Source organism: Castor canadensis, chromosome 7, assembly GCF_047511655.1.
Source record: "Castor canadensis chromosome 7, mCasCan1.hap1v2, whole genome shotgun sequence".
Lineage (NCBI taxonomy): Eukaryota > Metazoa > Chordata > Mammalia > Rodentia > Castoridae > Castor > Castor canadensis.
In genome coordinates, this window is record NC_133392.1 from 16,926,075 (window position 1) to 16,938,563 (window position 12,489).

The following is a 12,489-nucleotide window of genomic DNA, read 5'->3' on the forward strand; positions in this document are numbered from 1 at the left end:
ACTCTGATGTCCAAGAGTGTTCATTATACAAACATTGTTGGCAAAACAGTTCAGAATGAAGGTAGTCAGTGCTTCTGCTCACAAGATGTGCAGAGAGTCAGAGATTCATGGAGAGAGTTGTCCCCTAATAGGGGTGGTTATTATAGTTATATTAGTAATACCCAATATAGTATAGTTATATAGCCCAATAAAGTTCTATCCAACATAGTATAGTTACTTCCCTATACCAGAAGTAAACTAGGACAGCTTATGTATACCTGCCTGATGGTAACACAAACAGTAACGTAGATATTGGCTGATTCCTTACATAAAATGGCAATGAGAGAAATGTGTTGGTTTTAAAGAGGATGATGATCTAGTTCCACAAACTACTAAGAGAGTTCGTACAAGTGACTGCAACACAGTGCCTGCCAGGCTCTTTGAGCAGCCTTTCAAAGGACTTCCAAAAGAGGAGTTCTCAAACTATTTTGAGCATCATAGCGTTGTTAGAAAACAAGAACTACAACGTCCCAGGATGCCTACTTTGAGGAAGTCCTACTTATCTGTATCTAGGGTTCAGTATGATTGTGAAACAGCATGTAAGCTGGCTTATAGTTCTTTCTCTTATTTGCTAAAAGTCCACCAGCATTATATTGTAAGGGAGAATTCAGACAGAAATGCAGACAAAGAACAAAATGGAAGAATGAAAGTTGAACCAGGACTTTCCCCGCATTCCCACCTAAAAAGACTCTTGGATGTTAATGCTTAATTCAAGACTTAAGGTGAAGCAGAAGGAGGTGGAATTTGGAAAACCCCACCCCAGTCCTATACTCTGTTTCTACTTGTTTCCATATCTGAGGTGCTCCCTGGGCTGGCAGCTTTTCTACCCTTCTCAATTTCTGTTGAGTATTTCACCATCTGCCTACCTAATCTGCCTACCTAACTTGATAGCCTATTTGGGACTCAAAGTACTAAAACCTACTGAACTGAACTGAGTTATACCTAGTTCAACAAAAATTCTTGCTTTCTACCAATTCTGCTGATTCCGTTGGTATGCGATCAAACTCTACAGAAGCAGAAACTGATAAAATGCAGGTAGAGTCAACTGATTAAGCTGGGGGAAGTGGTGGGGGAGAGAGGCTGCAAAGAAAACTCAAGTTGCCTTTGTTAAGCAAAGCAAAATATTTCTGAATTTAGTATATAACCCAGAACAAACCCAACCACTGAGATGTGAACCTTCTTTTTCTTCTTCCTCTTTTTCTCCTTTTTATTTTTGAGAGCAAAGCACATGTTTTCCCCTGCGTCAGCAAGCAAGGCCAATGCTGAGTTTAAGGCAACCAAAGGACATGAACTTGAACTAACGTTTGAAAAATATAGACTGTCCTAGATAGAATCTCAAGATTAGAAGACATTTTGATATAGAGTTGAACATAAGTCTTTCTCCTCCAAAGAACTACTTACCCTCCGTTCTAGAAGCAGAAAGAAATGGTCTATATTTCCCAGAGTGAAAAAAACATTAAGTCTGCAATTGAGCAAAAATCACAGCTTTCCCAAGACTTATTTTGGTTCTTTATCTTGGGTCAGGGAGGACAGCAGACCTTGAGTTGGAAGGTGAGTTTGTAAAGGTGAAGTTGCCTCCAGGGATGAACTTGTAGGCTTTACTTAGAGTGTTTAAGAAATGCACAATGACCCTTGGTAGCTGTGGGTTAACTGGTGGTCCAGTGGCACTGAATGGTCACAATGAAGAGTGACAGAGGTGACATAGAAAAGAGCCAGTCTATCTGTGCAGATCTTGCAACAAGATAAAAGGGTCTGTAAGTACTAACTCTGTAATGGTTGAAGGTCTGGAATGTTTGTGATGAGGCCTGAGAGAGTCAGCCCAACAGGTAGGGTCCAACCCCAACTAGAAAGTCATCCTGAGTCAGCTTCTAGCCCAGCTAAACCAGGAGCAGAATGGAACTGGAAGTTGTATTTCAGCAGGATCCTGATGATAGCTGTGCTCCTTTTGGGTACCAGGACCTTCAACCGGGCAGAGTCCAGACTAGCAGATGCAGAAAGCACGAAATCCCTAGTGGGTGATGGTAAGCGGGTCCACTCCCTCTTCTACCACTTGGCTCATGAACTCATGTGCCCTTCCTACTGGTGATGCAGCACCATGTAGGCGTTTCTGGGTTAATAAACATACTGCATCCTGGAGAATGCACCTTACCCTTCCAGAGTTTCCTCTGAGCTGGTACCTTGGCTGTGATGTTGGAAGGCTGTCCCAGCAATCCTGGAAGCAGGCTGTCTTAGTGAATGTCACCTGTTCAGCTGCCCAAGCAGATATCCAACTGAAAGATGAGATGCCACCATTGGCCTTTTGCAGGTATTCTCAATTTTCAAGTGATATGTTTGCCCCAGAGAGGTGTTATATTGTTTTAAACTACTTTAAAATACTCTGCCATGGACAATATCTTACACACATGTGTGTTGATGTCAGACGGTATCCTCAGGGAAGTCAGTGAATGTTTGGGCTACACCAGTTGGGAACTCACCCTCTCTGGATGTTGGGCTTGCATTTGAAAACTGTAAAGGTCACTACAAGTTCAACTACTATGCTGAATAACCTGTAGATCCCTTCTCTTTCCTGCTTCACACTGCTGTGTGTGGGCCCTAAGAGCTGACCTTTATAACTGTGTCAACTCAGCCCCTTGACTCTGGCTTCTTGTAGGGTTCAGTTAGCAGGAGGAGCTAGCAGGAGATAGGTGGATGGAAGGAGAGAGAGACTGGGGATGGATCCCTGCCCCTCTCCCACAAACCAACCAAGCCTTTTGAGACTACATGTTGGCAGTGGCTACACCCCTCTACCTAAGACTGCAGCTGCTGTCCAAAACCCTCTGCTTCAGGTATGGCTCCCTCCAAGTGTTGAGGACCACTTCTTCCTATGTCTCTCCAGGGTTAGAAGAGTAGCAAAGCCTCTCATTGTTGTTTCAAGTTCTTTGCTATTTTCTCTTAACCCTGACCACATCTAACCACTTTGCAATAGTTCAGTAAACTTTCTTTCATTACCTCTTTGAGCATGTTGTCTGTTTTCTGCCAAGACTGACAGATACAAATACTTAAATCTTGAGTGGACTCTAGTGTGTTTTTTCATTAGCACAGGGATTTTAAGAAATGATTTTTATATTGATAAGACTAGTGGTGTTCAAGATATTAGAATTAATTGGCTAGAAATAGTCTATAGGCATCTTTGCCCTTGTAGAAACAGAGCATAAGAATCTAGGGAAGCCAATTCCTTCTGGAGTCATATTTTGGGTCTAATATCCACTTACCTGTTTGCCCTAGGAATCTTGGTTCCAACTAGGTGATTGGGTGAAACCTGCCATAAGAATGGTCCTGCAATTGCCTCAAGAGAATTTCTTATGCCAGGTACTGTTAGAGTCCAAGGACAGATTGCTGGAACTTTCTCAGGTTCATAGGCAGGTTGGATGACTTCTTTGTTTGCTTATTTTTGTGTGTGTGTGTCTGCTTGTTGACAAATGTTTGTATGTGTGTCAAAATTCAGCTGGGAGTTCTGGACTGTAAGGTGAAAGACCTTTAGTTCTCCCACAACTCACACTATTAGAGCTACCAATCCCTGAAAGGCTAATTCCGTAGTTATGACTCATTGAACTGGCTTAGATCAGGCCATACCTGGTAAGAAGCATTCTCCTACCTGATGGGGAGTGAAAACAATTACCTTTCCCAAACATTGCACCTCCCCAAAGATCAAAGACCACCATGGCAATATGCTTCTTATACCCTTTGTGGGCCGGGTGTGGGAGGAAGGGTTTTGCCATATCTTAGTGAATGCTGGAGTGTGCCAAGCTGCTGATAGCTAAGATGAGGTACACAGCAGCTCTATTGTCAGCTATGGTCCCCATTACTAGTTGGGGCTATGAGTAGTATCAACACCTTGCTATGATTTATATTTACAAATACAAATTCATTATAAGAAACCTCCAGAGAGGTCATATGGCAAGCAATCCTTGAATTGCAGGCCAGGAAAAAGAGCCCCAGAGGGACTGAGCCATACACCAAAAGCCACTCTGTATTTGGAGGAGCACAAGTTGCCCACCATATCTGGGGTGCTGTGTGCAGTAGGCTGATTGTTCAAGGAAGTTTTATATGGCAAGCTGAAGTGTGGAATCCTCTGGAAACATGTGAACCCACACTGAATAGTTGTTACATGCCCAGGCTATATAGTATGGGCAGGTGGAGAAGAGAAAACCTGGTTCGTTCCCTGGAGAGCTTATACTGTCTACGTGGGGAGTTACAACTAACACCCAACATAGGAAATAGCAATGAACTAGCTCACCAGAGTGGGAGTAGTTCTAAGAACTGAGGATCACAAGAAGGGTAATTCAGGTGATGACTAAATATGAGCTCCAGATTCAAATAGACTTAGGTACACACAATCAAACCTTAAAAAAACTAAGACAACTAAATGACAGGAATCACCACATACCTATCAGTACTAACACTTAATGTTAATGGACTTAATTCACCCATCAAAAGGCACCGCTTGATGAAATGGATTAAAAAGGAAGATTCAACAATTTGTTGCTTATAGGAGACCCATCTCACCGACAGAAATAAGCATAGGCTTAGGATGAAAGGCTGGAAGAAGATTTACCAAGACAATGGCCCCTGAAAATAGGCAGGAGTAGCAATACTTATCTCTGACAAAGTAGACTTCAAACCTACATTGATCAAACGAGATAAAGAAGGACATTCCATACTAATAAAAGGGGAAATAGACCAAAAGGAAATAATAATCATCAACTTGTATGCACCCAGTGTCAATGTACCCAATTACATCAAACATACCCTGAAAGACCTAAAAGCATATATAAATGCCAACACAGTGGTTGCGGGAGACTTTAACACCCCATTATCATCAATAGATAGGTCATCCAAACAAAAAATCAATAAAGAAATCCAAGATCTAAAATATGCAATAGACCAAATGGACCTAGTTGATGTCTACAGAAAATTTCATCCAACCTCTACACAATATACATTCTTCTCAGCAGCCCATGGAACCTTCTCCAAAATAGATCATATCCTAGGGCACAAAGCAAGCCTCAGCAAATATAAGAAAATAGAAATTATACCATGCATACATTCTGATTACAATGCAGTAAAAGTAGAACTCAACAACAAAAGTAAAGACAAAAAACATGCAAACAGCTGGAAACTAAATAACTCACTACTTAATGAACAATGGATCATTGATGAAATAAAAGAGGAAATTAAAAAGTTCCTGGAAGTCAATGAAAATGAAAACACAACCTACCAGAACCTATGGGACACAGCAAAGGCAGTCCTGAGAGGAAAGTTTATAGCCATGAGTGCATATATTAAAAAGGCTGAAAGATCCCAAATCAATGACCTAATGATACATCTCAAACTCCTAGAAAAACAAGAACAAGCAAATCCCAAAACAAATAGAAGGAGAGAAATAATAAAAATAAAAGCTGAAATCAATGAAATAGAAACCAAAAAACCATACAAAGAATTAATGAAACAAAAAGTTGGTTCTTTGAAAAAATAAACAAGATCGATAGACCCCTGGCAAACCTGACTAAAATGAGTAGAGAAAAAACCCAAATTAGTAGAATCAGGAATGCAAAAGGGGAGATAACAACAAACACCATGGAAGTCCAGGAAATCATCAGAGACTACTTTGAGAACCTATATTCAAATAAATTTGAAACTCTTAATGAAATGGACAGATTTCTAGACACATATGATCATCCAAAACTGAACCAAGAGGAAATTAATCACCTGAATAGACCTATAACACAAAATGAAATTGAAGCAGCAATCAAGAGTCTCCTGAAAAAGAAAAGTCCAGGACCTGATGGATTCTCTGATGAATTCTATCAGACCTTTAAAGAAGAACTGATACCAACCCTCCTTAAACTGTTCCATGAAATAGAAAGAGAAGGAAAACTGCCAAACACATTTTATGAAGCCAGTATTACACTTATCCCAAAACCAGGCAAAGACACCTCCAAAAAGGAGAACTATAGGCCAATCTCCTTAATGAACGTTGATGCAAAAATCCTCAACAAAATAATGGCAAACCAAATTCAGCAACACATCAAAAAGATTATTCACCACGACCAAGTAGGCTTCATCCCAGGAATGCAGGGGTGTTCAACATATGAAAATCAATAAACATAATAAACCACATTAACAGAAGCAAAGACAAAAACCACTTGATCATCTCAATAGATGCAAAAAAAGCCTTTGATAAGATCCAACACCATTTCATGATAAAAGCTCTAAGAAAACTAGGAATAGAAGGAAAGTTCCTCAACATTATAAAAGCTATATATGATAAACCTACAGCCAGCATTATACTTAACGGAGAAAAACTGAAACCATTCCCTCTAAAATCAGGAACCAGACAAGGATGCCCACTATCTCCACTCCTATTCAACATAGTACTGGAATTCCTAGCCAGAGCAATTAGGCAAGAAGAAGGAATAAAAGGAATACAAATAGGTAAAGAAACTGTCAAAATATCCCTATTTGCAGACGACATGATCCTATACCTTAAAGACTCAAAAAACTCTACTCGGAAGCTTTTAGACACCATCAACAGCTACAGCAAGGTAGCAGGATATAAAATCAACATAGAAAAATCATTAGCATTTCTATACACTAACAATGAGCAAACTGAAAAAGAATGTATGAAAACAATTCCATTTACAATAGCCTCAAAAAAAATCAAATACCTAGGTGTAAACCTAACAAAAGATGTGAAAGACCTCTACAAGGAAAACTATACACTTCTGAAGAAAGAGATTGAGGAAGACTATAGAACAGATACTACACTTGATCTTAGCCAAAAGGCCGAGAAGCGATGAGGAAGACTATAGAAAGTGGAGAGATCTCCCATGCTCATGGATTGGTAGAATCAACATAGTAAAAATGTCGATACTCCCAAAAGTAATCTACATGTTTAATGCAATTCCCATCAAAATTCCAATGACATTCATTAAAGAGATTGAAAAATCTACTGTTAATTTATATGGAAACACAAGAGGCCACGAATAGCCAAGGCAATACTCAGTCAAAAGAGCAATGCAGGAGGTATCACGATACCTGACTTCAAACTATATTACAAAGCAATAATGATAAAAACAGCATGGTACTGGCACAAAAATAGACATGAAGACCAGTGGAACAGAATAGAGGACCCAGCTATGAAGCCACACAACTATAACCAACTTGTCTTTGACAAAGGAGCTAAAAATACACGATGGAGAAATAGCAGCCTCTTCAACAAAAACTGCTGGGAAAACTGGTAAGCAGTCTGCAAAAAACTGAAACTAGATCCATGTATATCACCCTATACCAAGATTAACTCAAAATGGATCAAGGATCTTAATATCAGACCACAAACTCTAAAGTTGATACAGGAAAAAGTAGGAAATACTCTGGAGTTAGTAGGTATAGGTAAGAACTTTCTCAATGAAACCCCAGCAGGACAGCAACTAAGAGATAGCATAGATAAATGGGACTTCATGAAACTAAAAAGCTTCTGTTCATCAAAAGAAATGGTCTCTAAACTGAAGAGAACACCCACAGAGTGGGAGAAAATATTTGCCAGCTACACATCAGACAAAGGACTGATAACCAGAATATATAGGGAACTTAAAAAACTAAATTCTCCCAAAACTAATGAACCAATAAAGAAATGGGCAAGTGAACTAAACAGAACTTTCTCAAAAGAAGAAATTCAAATGGCCAAAAAACACATGAAAAAATGCTCACCATCACTAGCAATAAAGGAAATGCAAATTAAAACTACACTAAGATTCCACCTCACCCCTGTTAGAACAGCCATCATCAGCAACACCACCAACAACAGGTGTTGGCAAGGATGTGGGGAAAAAGGAACCCTCTTACACTGTTGGTGGGAATGTAAACTAGTACAACCACTCTGGAAAAAAATTTGGAGGCTACTTAAAAATCTAAACATTGATCTACCATTTGATCCAGCAATACCACTCTTGGGGATATACCCAAAAGACTGTGACGCAGGTTACTCCAGAGGCACCTGCACACCCATGTTTATTGCGGCACTATTCACAATAGCCAAGTTATGGAAACAGCCAAGATGCCCCACCACTGACGAATGGATTAAGAAAACGTGGTATTTATACACTTTTTATGCAGCCATGAAGAAGAATGAAATGTTATCATTCGCTGGTAAATGGATGGAATTGGAGAACATCATTCTGAGTGAGGTTAGCCTGGCCCAAAAGACCAAAAATCATATGTTCTCCCTCATATGTGGACATTAGATCAAGGGCAAACACAACAATGGGATTGGACTTTGACCACATGATAAAAGCAGATAAAAGGGAGGGGTGAGGATAGGTAAGACACCAAAAAAATTAGCTAGCATTTGTTGCCCTCAACGCAGAGAAACTAAAGCAGATACCTTAAAAGCAACTGAGGCCAATAGGAAAAGGAGACCAGGAACTAGAGAAAAGGTTAGATCGAAAAGAATTAACCTAGAAGGTAACACTCACACACAGGAAATCAATGTGAGTCAACTCCCTGTATAGCTATCCTTACCTCAACCAGCAAAAACCCTTGTTCCTTCCTATTATTGCTTATATTCTCTCTTCAACAAAATTAGAAATAAGGGCAAAATAGTTTCTGCTGGGTATTGAGGGGGTGGGGGTGAGAGGGAGGGGGTGGAGTGGGTGGTAAGGGAGGGGGTGGGGGCAGGGGGGAGAAATGACCCAAGCGTTGTATGCACATATGAATAATAAAACAATAAAAAATAAAAATAAAAAAATAAAGGAAATAAAATATATATATATGTGTATATATATATATATATATATATATATATATATATATAAAACAAAACAAAACAAAAAAAAGAAGAAGAAGGGTAATTCAGGTGGTGACTAAATATGTGTTCCAGATTCAAATAGACCTAGTTCAAATCCTGGCTCTCCTTAGGCAAGTCACTAACCTTTCTCAACCTCACTTTGCCTATCATTTAAATGGGAACAAATGACCATACTTAATAGTGGGAATTAAGTAAACTCTATTCAAAGCTGAAGATTGAGCTGGATGACTAATTAACACTAATAAATACATTCAGTAATCAGAGGAGAGGGCATGGTAAACATATCCCTTACTTGCTTCTTTTCAAACATCGCTGTGCATATGGTACCCCAAAGGGCTCCAGGGCCGTGGAACAATCCTGAAGAATACTAATTAGATGATTGAAATGACCCACTATGGAAACAGGATTAACCAAGGGTCAGTCAATTACAGTGGGATTACCCTGCTGCTGATTTGGCGGGACTGATGAATGTCGTGCAGTATTTGGAGAGCAGTAATCACCTGCTTTCCCACACACTTCCTCAGCTTCAGCCCTTCCATCTGCCAAAATGCAAGCACAGTGCTAAAAATGACTAAGTCCTTTAGCAGATTTCTCTTTGCTGAGTTTCTGCCATGCTGTTATGTTGAAAAGAATTAATTGTTCTCACGGGTTTCTGTTTGCTAATCTCCTTAACTGGCTTCACAAACACCTCAAGGTCATGTTTAGTATGGATCAACCTATTGTCATGCAACCCCAGGGCTATAATATCATGAGGCCACAGTACTCTCCAGTCCCTGAATTCTTCATGAGTTAATTAAAAAGGTGATCATCCGGCTACTGCACACAAATAGAACTAGAAAGAGATTGCTTGTCCGTCTACAAGAGGGACAAACGTTCCCATGTAAAGGAAATGGAATCAAAGTGCCAGAAGCCCGAAAGATAACTTTGACTCAAAAGAAAACATTATTTTAATATGAAAGATGTGTTCAATCAGAAAACAAAGCTTTAATCTAGTATAGACTGCATGGAGCTCGACAGCTTAGAATCAATTGGAAAAGTCAATCCATGGTCTGACTACTAAAACATAGAAACAATGTAGTTATTGTCACACCTACAGTGGTGACAAACCTGTGGCCTGTCAGCCTGCCCTATGGAGTGACACTGATTAACCCAGGAAATAAGAATGAAATTAGCTGTGAAGAGAAAGGCTGTCTTCCCTGGATTTTCCGAGAGCTCCATGACTGACTGCCCACTTCTAAGGAAAAGGCTTTTGCTTAGAGTAGTCTGCCTTCATCCAAACATCAGCACTGCGATTTCTCCTGGGAATCCTGTTTTCTCAGCGATTGGTGTGGTTGGGATAGACATGTCCCCCAGTTGGTCTCCAGCTGGCGTGTCTGAACATAGAGAGGTAATTGGATCGTGAGCACCCTGACGTAATCAATGGATGAATCCACTGATGGGTTCATACTTTGATTGTATTATTGTGTTGTGGGTTGGTGTCGAGGGTTCTTGCCTTTACAGGCCAAAGAATTGGCTCCTGAAACAAGGTTGACATACAAAGTAAGATTTATTAGAGAGAAAGGAAAGGCTGCAGCTGGAGCAGTGCAGTGGAGTGCAGAAACCAGTGGCTCCCCACTGAGGTGAAGGCTGGGGCTTTTTATGGATGCTTTAACTCTGGGTTGGAGTAAGAATTTGGTGAGTTCTTTCCATTGGTCATGGATTTGTGCATTCAGGCTCTCTTTGATGAGCTGGTCTGTTTGCCCCTTTTGGAGGGGGAGGGAACAACCTTGAGAGCATCCTATCAGTCCCAAGGCAGATTTATGAGGCCGTGTATCTCCTTCTCAGGGTGCAGGGCCCATAGTGCTCTCCATGGGGGATGGGATACTGGCTCACTCATCTGTCCTTCAGGTTCTCAGACCCAAGGATTGGGAGATGGTGGAAACTTTCAGGCAGGGCCAAGTTGGAGGAAGTGGGTCACTGGGGCGTCTTTTTTGAAGCTCTACTGTCTCAGACCCCTTCTTGCTTCCTGACCTCCGTGAGGTGAGCAACGTTGGTCCATAATGGCTATGATGTGCTGATGAGGTGAGTGACTCCTCTCTGCGGTGCCCTTCTGCTATGATGTTCTGCCTCACCACAGGTCCAGAAACACAGAGCCAAGTGACTGTGGACTGAAACCATGAGCCAAAAATAAATCTTTTTTTCCTTAGGTTTTTTTCTCTAAAAAGTCTGACTAATACAGCTACCTAGAACAGGTTGATATGAACTTTAAAAAGCAATCAATGTAATAACCACTTCACAGACATTGGAATTTATTTACAAAAAAAAAGAAAACAAAACAGAAACTAGTGTTAGTAAGAAGGTGGAGAAAGTGAAATCCTTACTGATAGGATTATAAAATTGAAAACAGTATGTTCCTCAAAAAAATTAAAAATAAAAGTACTATGGGGTTTAACAATACCAATTGTGGTTATAGTTAAATGAATTAAAAGCAACATTTCAAAGTTGTATTGCACACTCATGTTCACTGAATTACTATTCACCATAACCAAGCTGTGGATGCAACCCAAATGTTTATTGACAGATGAGTGAATAAAGAAAACTCAGTATAGACACGGGAACATTATTCAACCTTGAAAAAGAAGGAAATCCTGTTACATGCTACAACATGATGAGGACATTGAGGACATTGTGTTATGTGAGGTAAACCAGCAACAAAAAGCCAAATACTGTATGATCCTATTACATAAAGAATCCACAGCAGTCAAACGGTGGTCACCAGGGCCTTGGGGGAGGGTGGGGAGAAAAAGAAGAATTTTTACTTAATGGATATAGAGTTTCAGACTGGCCAGATGTAAAAGTTCTGGAGATCTGCTTCACAACAATGTGAATGGATTGAGCACCACTGAGCTGGTGCTTATAAATGGCTGAGACGGTAAATTTTGTTATGGGTTTTTTTGTTGTTATTGTTTCTGTTGTGTTTGTTTTTCACAGTGCTGGAGTTCATGCTTGCAAAGCAGGTGTCTACCATTTAAGCCACACCTCCAGCTCTTTTTGTTCTGGTTAGTTTGGAAATAGGGTCTCACTTTTTGTCCTCCCTGGACCAGGATTCTTCTCTTATATGTTTCCTGTCATCTCTGGGATTATAGGCACATGACATCAGGCCCAATTTTTTTCTCTTGAGATGGGGTCACTCAAGTTTGTTTTCCCAGACTGGCCTGGAACTATTATCCTCCCATTCTCTCAGCCTCCCACATAGCTTGGGATGACAGATGAATGCCACAGTGCCCAGCTATGGCACTGTGGTTGGGATGGGGTCTTGCAAACAACCTTCCTGGGCTGGTCTTGAACCTCCATCCTTCTAATCACAGCCTCTCAGATAACTAGGATTATAGGAGTGAGCATGCACTCCATATATAATAACTGTACTACATATGTGGCTAGTATTTATAACTGTTTTTTATTTTTTCTTTTGTTTTGTTGAGGTGGGATCTCACTTTGTTGCCCAGGCTGGCCTGGAACTCCTGGGTTCAGGCAGTCCTCCTGCCTCAGCTTCCTAAGTAGCTGGAAAATGTATGACACTGTGTCCAGCTTGTAATTCATTTTTCTTAAAAAAGAATTTAATCTTT

At 40.3% G+C, this 12,489-nt stretch overlaps 1 pseudogene; it reads right to left on the reverse strand.

Annotated features, from left to right (window-relative positions):
* Window positions 1-6,763: 6,763 nt before the first annotated feature.
* LOC141425110 (U2 spliceosomal RNA) lies at window positions 6,764-6,876 on the reverse strand (annotated as a pseudogene).
* Between the last annotated feature and the right edge of the window lie 5,613 nt (window positions 6,877-12,489).